Here is a 7,500-nt window from a genome sequence, read left to right on the forward strand (position 1 = left end):
ACCGCATGCCGCTCCCCCTCTCTCCCTAGCCTGCCCCCCCCGCCGTCGCTTGCTGCCGCCGCCGCCGCCGCCGCCGCCGCCGCCGCCGGGACCCGCCTCGGTCTGGTGGCGCGCGCTCGGAGATCCCCGGCTACCCGTCCGTCCGTCCGTCCCTCCCTCCCGCCCCGCCCCGGGGGAGGGCCCGGGGCAGCGCGGGCAGGCGGGGAGCAAAAAAAGGCGCGGGCGCCAAAAAACGTCGGGGTCCCGGGGTGGCGGAGGGGGGCGGCGGCGGGGGCGGCGGCGGGTACACGGCGCCGGGTCCAGGGCGCCGGGTCCAGCCCGTCCCGGGGCGGGGACAGGTGGTGTCGTCCGTCCCCGCCCCCGTAACCTGCTCTGAAGCATCCGCTTCCCGCCGCGGTTCGCCCTCCACCCCCCCGCCGCACACGCAGCTGCCGCTTCCCGCCGCCTCTGCCCCCCGCCCCGGGATCAACCACCCGCCGGGTCCAGCCGGTCCCGGTCCCGGGAACCTGCTCCCGGGGCCAGCCGGAGCCACGCCCCCTCCTCTGACGCTTCCAGCTGCCGCCTCCCCTCCCACCCCCCAAACTCACACTGGCCCTCGCCGGCCCGCCCACCCGCCTACCTGCTTGCCCGCCGCCGCTGGGTGGCGTGCCGGACACTCTCGCACACAGGTACACAGACAGGGACACAGGGACACAGGCACTCAGGCACACAGGGACACAGGGACACAGGGACACAAGGACACAGGGACACAGGCACTCAGGCACTCAGGCACTCAGGGACACAGGGACACAGGGACACAGGGACACAGGCACTCAGGCACTCAGGGACACAGGGACACAGGGACACAGGCACTCAGGCACACAGGGACACAGGTGGCGGGCCGGAGGCCGCTCTCCACTGTGTGGCAGGGGTCCAAGAGCCACCCCAGCCCAACCCAGAGGGTCTTTTGCACCTCTCTAGAGGCCACCCAGAGACCCCAGGCCGCAGCAGAAGCCTCCCCCGCATGCTCTGCAGGCTTCCGACCCACCCCAGGCCGCACCAGAAGCCTCCCCCGCATGCTCTGCAGGCTTCCGACCCACCCCAGGCCGCAGCAGAAGCCTCCCCCGCAAGCTCTGCAGGCTTCCGACCCACCCCAGGCCGCAGCAGAAGCCTCTCCCGCACGCTCTGCAGGCTTCCGACCCACCCCAGGCCGCAGCAGAAGCCTCTCCCGCACGCTCTGCAGGCTTCTCAGCCACCCCAGGCCGCAGCAGAAGCCTCTCCCGCACGCTCTGCAGGCTTCTCAGCCACCCCAGGCCGCACCAGAAGCCTCTCCCGCACGCTCTGCAGGCTTCTCAGCCACCCCAGGCCGCACCAGAAGCCTCCCCCGCACGCTCTGCAGGCTTCTCAGCCACCCCAGGCCGCACCAGAAGCCTCTCCCGCACGCTCTTCAGGCTTCTCAGCCACCCCAGGCCGCACCAGAAGCCTCCCCCGCACGCTCTGCAGGCTTCTCAGCCACCCCAGGCCGCACCAGAAGCCTCTCCCGCACGCTCTTCAGGCTTCTCAGCCACCCCAGGCCGCACCAGAAGCCTCCCCCGCACGCTCTGCAGGCTTCTCAGCCACCCCAGGCCGCACCAGAAGCCTCCCCCGCACGCTCTGCAGGCTTCCCACCCACCCCAGGCCGCAGCAGAAGCCTCTCCCGCACGCCCTGCAGGCTTCTCAGCCACCCCAGGCCGCAGCAGAAGCCTCTCCCGCACGCTCTGCAGGCTTCTCAGCCACCCCAGGCCGCAGCAGAAGCCTCTCCCGCACGCTCTGCAGGCTTCTCAGCCACCCCAGGCCGCAGCAGAAGCCTCTCCCGCACGCTCTGCAGGCTTCTCAGCCACCCCAGGCCGCAGCAGAAGCCTCTCCCGCACGCTCTTCAGGCTTCTCAGCCACCCCAGGCCGCACCAGAAGCCTCCCCCGCACGCTCTGCAGGCTTCTCAGCCACCCCAGGCCGCACCAGAAGCCTCTCCCGCACGCTCTTCAGGCTTCTCAGCCACCCCAGGCCGCACCAGAAGCCTCCCCCGCACGCTCTGCAGGCTTCTCAGCCACCCCAGGCCGCACCAGAAGCCTCCCCCGCACGCTCTGCAGGCTTCCCACCCACCCCAGGCCGCAGCAGAAGCCTCTCCCGCACGCCCTGCAGGCTTCTCAGCCACCCCAGGCCGCAGCAGAAGCCTCTCCCGCACGCTCTGCAGGCTTCTCAGCCACCCCAGGCCGCAGCAGAAGCCTCTCCCGCACGCTCTGCAGGCTTCTCAGCCACCCCAGGCCGCAGCAGAAGCCTCTCCCGCACGCTCTGCAGGCTTCTCAGCCACCCCAGGCCGCAGCAGAAGCCTCTCCCGCACGCTCTGCAGGCTTCTCAGCCACCCCAGGCCGCAGCAGAAGCCTCTCCCGCAAGCTCTGCAGGCTTCTCAGCCACCCCAGGCCGCAGCAGAAGCCTCTCCCGCACGCTCTGCAGGCTTCTCAGCCACCCCAGGCCCCAACAGAAGCCTCTCCCGCACGCTCTGCAGGCTTCCGACCCACCCCAGGCCGCAGCAGAAGCCTCTCCCGCACGCTCTGCAGGCTTCCGACCCACCCCAGGCCGCACCAGAAGCCTCCCCCGCACGCTCTGCAGGCTTCCGTCCCACCCCAGGCCGCACCAGAAGCCTCCCCCGCACGCTCTGCAGGCTTCCGTCCCACCCCAGGCCGCACCAGAAGCCTCCCCCGCACGCTCTGCAGGCTTCTCAGCCACCCCAGGCCGCACCAGAAGCCTCCCCCGCACGCTCTGCAGGCTTCTCAGCCACCCCAGGCCGCACCAGAAGCCTCCCCCGCACGCTCTGCAGGCTTCTCAGCCACCCCAGGCCGCAGCAGAAGCCTCCCCCGCACGCTCTGCAGGCTTCTCAGCCACCCCAGGCCGCAGCAGAAGCCTCCCCCGCACGCTCTGCAGGCTTCTCAGCCACCCCAGGCCGCAGCAGAAGCCTCCCCCGCACGCTCTGCAGGCTTCTCAGCCACCCCAGGCCGCAGCAGAAGCCTCCCCCGCACGCTCTGCAGGCTTCTCAGCCACCCCAGGCCGCAGCAGAAGCCTCCCCCGCACGCTCTGCAGGCTTCTCAGCCACCCCAGGCCGCAGCAGAAGCCTCTCCCGCACGCTCTGCAGGCTTCTCAGCCACCCCAGGCCCCAACAGAAGCCTCCCCCGCACGCTCTGCAGGCTTCTCAGCCACCCCAGGCCGCACCGGAAGCCTCTCCCGCACGCTCTGCAGGCTTCCGACCCACCCCAGGCCGCAGCAGAAGCCTCCCCCGCACGCTCTGCAGGCTTCTCAGCCACCACAGGCCGCACCAGAGGATCTTTTGCACCTCTCTGGACGCCACCCAGAGACTCCAGGCCGCACCAGAGGCCCCCCCCCCAACCATTTACAGGCTGCAGTGCCAGCCTAGGCCCTGCTGGCAGCCTCCCTTGTCTGCTTTGGAAGGCCTCCCATCCACTCCAGACCTGCCTGGAGGCCTCCCTCGACTGCTCCCGGGGCCCTCGAAGCCACCCTAGGCCTTTCTGGAGGACCTGCTCGACCGCTCGGGCGGCTTCTGACGCACCCTCGGCCATCCGGCGCCCAGCAGCTCCCAGGGACAGGCACCGGCCTCCCCCTCCGGCCGCCCCTGGGGCCGGGGGTGGCTCGGACTCGGCGCCCCCAACGTGTCGTCCCGTCCCCCCCCCCCCCCCCCGCACCGCCGAACATTCGCTGCAGCCGAGGGCTTGCCGCTCGACGCCTACCCCATCCGCCCAGCCCCCCGCTGCCGCCCGGCGCTGCCCCGGCCGCTGCGCCCCGCCTCTCATCGCTCCCCCCACCCGGCAACCGGCCGCCGGGCACGGCAAGTCCCAGGGCAGGGAACAGGTGCTGCCGGGACCCCGTGCTGGCTGCCGGCTTCCCGGGGCTGCCCCGGGCACGGACAGGTCGCCCCCCCGCCCCGGCGAATGTTCACCGAACCGGCTGCCGGCTGCCTTCGAGCACCCCCCGCCCCCCGCCACTATCGTCCCCCCCGCCCCCCCTCCGCCTCCGCTGCCGCTTCTCCCCGCACCGCCTCCACTGCCTCCCCCCGCCGCCGGCGAACGAGTCGCCGGATCCGTAGGGTGCCGGGAGCCCGAACGGCGAGCGGCTCCGGCTGCTGCCGGGACCGCGGGGCTTCGAGCCGCTCCGGCCGCGCCCGGGACCCCGTGCCGGAAGCCGGCATCCCGGGACGGCCCCGGGACGGCCCCGGTCGCCGGCCGGGTGACGTTCAGCGAAGCGGCTGCCGCCAGTCTTTGGGCCTCCCCCGTGCCGGGGCCGCGGGGATTCGAGCCGGTCCGGCCGCGGCCGGGATCCCGGGCCGGACGATGGCTTCCCGGGCCGGTCCCGGTCGCCTCCCGGGTGACGTTCACCGAAGCGGCTGCCGGCTGTCTTCGAGCCCCCCCCCCGCCTCCGCCTCCGCTGCCGCTTCTCCCCGCACCCCCTCCACTGCCTCCCCCCGCTGCCGGCGAACGAGTCGGCGGATCCATACCGTCCCGAGAGCCCGAGGCGGCGGCACCCAGTGCGGGTCCGGCCGAGGCCGGGACCCCGTGCCTGTCGCAGGCTTCCCGGGACGGCCCCGGAACGGCCGCGGTCGCCGGCCGGGTGACGTTCACCGAAGCGGCTGCCGGCTGTCTTCGAGCCCCCCCCCCTCCGCCTCCGCTGCCGCTTCTGCCCGCACCTCCTTCACTGCCTCCCCCCGCCGCCCGCGAACGAGTCGGCGGATCCGTAGGGTGCCGGGAGCCCGAACGGCGAGCGGCTCCGGCTGCTGCCGGGACCGCGGGGCTTCGAGCCGCTCCGGCCGCGGCCGGGACCCCGTGCCGGAAGCCGGCATCCCGGGACGGCCCCGGGACGGCCCCGGTCGCCGGCCGGGTGACGTTCAGCGAAGCGGCTGCCGCCAGTCTTTGGGCCTCCCCCGTGCCGGGGCCGCGGGGATTCGAGCCGGTCCGGCCGCGGCCGGGATCCCGGGCCGGACGATGGCTTCCCGGGCCGGTCCCGGTCGCCTCCCGGGTGACGTTCACCGAAGCGGCTGCCGGCTGTCTTCGAGCCCCCCCCCGCCTCCGCCTCCGCTGCCGCTTCTCCCCGCACCCCCTCCACTGCCTCCCCCCGCTGCCGGCGAACGAGTCGGCGGATCCATACCGTCCCGAGAGCCCGAGGCGGCGGCACCCAGTGCGGGTCCGGCCGAGGCCGGGACCCCGTGCCTGTCGCAGGCTTCCCGGGACGGCCCCGGAACGGCCGCGGTCGCCGGCCGGGTGACGTTCACCGAAGCGGCTGCCGGCTGTCTTCGAGCCCCCCCCCCTCCGCCTCCGCTGCCGCTTCTGCCCGCACCTCCTTCACTGCCTCCCCCCGCCGCCCGCGAACGAGTCGGCGGATCCGTAGGGTGCCGGGAGCCCGAACGGCGAGCGGCTCCGGCTGCTGCCGGGACCGCGGGGATTCGAGCCGCTCCGGCCGCGGCCGGGACCCCGTGCCGGAAGCCGGCATCCCGGGACGGCCCCGGGACGGCCCCGGTCGCCGGCCGGGTGACGTTCAGCGAAGCGGCTGCCGCCAGTCTTTGGGCCTCCCCCGTGCCGGGGCCGCGGGGATTCGAGCCGGTCCGGCCGCGGCCGGGATCCCGGGCCGGACGATGGCTTCCCGGGCCGGTCCCGGTCGCCTCCCGGGTGACGTTCACCGAAGCGGCTGCCGGCTGTCTTCGAGCCCCCCCCCGCCTCCGCCTCCGCTGCCGCTTCTCCCCGCACCCCCTCCACTGCCTCCCCCCGCTGCCGGCGAACGAGTCGGCGGATCCATACCGTCCCGAGAGCCCGAGGCGGCGGCACCCAGTGCGGGTCCGGCCGAGGCCGGGACCCCGTGCCTGTCGCAGGCTTCCCGGGACGGCCCCGGAACGGCCGCGGTCGCCGGCCGGGTGACGTTCACCGAAGCGGCTGACGGCTGTCTTCGAGCCCCCCCCCCTCCGCCTCCGCTGCCGCTTCTGCCCGCACCTCCTTCACTGCCTCCCCCCGCCGCCCGCGAACGAGTCGCCGGATCCGTAGGGTGCCGGGAGCCCGAACGGCGAGCGGCTCCGGCTGCTGCCGGGACCGCGGGGATTCGAGCCGCTCCGGCCGCGGCCGGGACCCCGTGCCGGAAGCCGGCATCCCGGGACGGCCCCGGGACGGCCCCGGTCGCCGGCCGGGTGACGTTCAGCGAAGCGGCTGCCGCCAGTCTTTGGGCCTCCCCCGTGCCGGGGCCGCGGGGCTTCGAGCCGGTCCGGCCGCGGCCGGGATCTCGTGCCGAACGTCGTCTTCCCGGGACGGTCCCGGGAGGGCCCCAGTCTCCTCCCGGGTGACGTTCACCGAAGCGGCTGCCGGCTGTCTTCGAGCCCCCACCCCTGCCGTGGCCGCGGGGATTCGCCCCGGTCCGGCAGCTGACGGTTCCCTGTGCCGGACGCCGGCTTCCCGGGACTGCCCCGGGCCGGTCCCGGTCGCCTCCCGGGTGACGTTCACCGAAGCGGCTGACGGCTGTCTCCGAGCACCCCCCCCCCCCCTCCGCCTCCGCTGCCGCTTCTGCCCGCACCTCCTTCACTGCCTCCCCCCGCCGCCCGCGAACGAGTCGGCGGATCCGTAGGGTGCCGGGAGCCCGAACGGCGAGCGGCTCCGGCTGCTGCCGGGACCGCGGGGATTCGAGCCGCTCCGGCCGCGGCCGGGACCCGTGCCGGAAGCCGGCATCCCGGGACGGCCCCGGGACGGCCCCGGTCGCCGGCCGGGTGACGTTCAGCGAAGCGGCTGCCGCCAGTCTTTGGGCCTCCCCCGTGCCGGGGCCGCGGGGCTTCGAGCCGGTCCGGCCGCGGCCGGGATCTCGTGCCGAACGTCGTCTTCCCGGGACGGTCCCGGGAGGGCCCCAGTCTCCTCCCGGGTGACGTTCACCGAAGCGGCTGCCGGCTGTCTTCGAGCCCCCACCCCTGCCGTGGCCGCGGGGATTCGCCCCGGTCCGGCAGCTGACGGTTTCCTGTGCCGGACGCCGGCTTCCCGGGACTGCCCCGGGACAGCCCCGGTCGCCTCCCGGGTGACGTTCACCGAAGCTGCTGCCGCCTGTCTTTGTCCCCCCCCCCCCGTGCTCTCCCTCAGCCGGGAGGTAGACGTGCTCTCCCTCGGCGAGTAGACGTGCTCTCCCTCGGCGAGTAGACGTGCTCTCCCTCGGCGAGTAGACGTGCTCTCCCTCGGCGAGTAGACGTGCTCTCCCTCGGCGAGTAGACGTGCTCTCCCTCGGCGAGTAGACGTGCTCTCCCTCGGCGAGTAGACGTGCTCTCCCTCGGCGAGTAGACGTGCTCTCCCTGGGCGAGTAGACGTGCTCTCCCTGGGCGAGTAGACGTGCTCTCCCTGGGCGAGTAGACGTGCTCTCCCTGGGCGAGTAGACGTGCTCTCCCTGGGCGAGTAGACGTGCTCTCCCTGGGCGAGTAGACGTGCTCTCCCTTGGCGAGTAGACGTGCTCTCCCTCGGCGA

The sequence above is a fragment of the Melanerpes formicivorus genome, unplaced genomic scaffold, assembly GCF_026170545.1.
Source record: "Melanerpes formicivorus ecotype bairdi unplaced genomic scaffold, bMelFor1.0.p_v2 SCAF_555, whole genome shotgun sequence".
NCBI classification, from domain to species: Eukaryota; Metazoa; Chordata; class Aves; order Piciformes; family Picidae; genus Melanerpes; species Melanerpes formicivorus.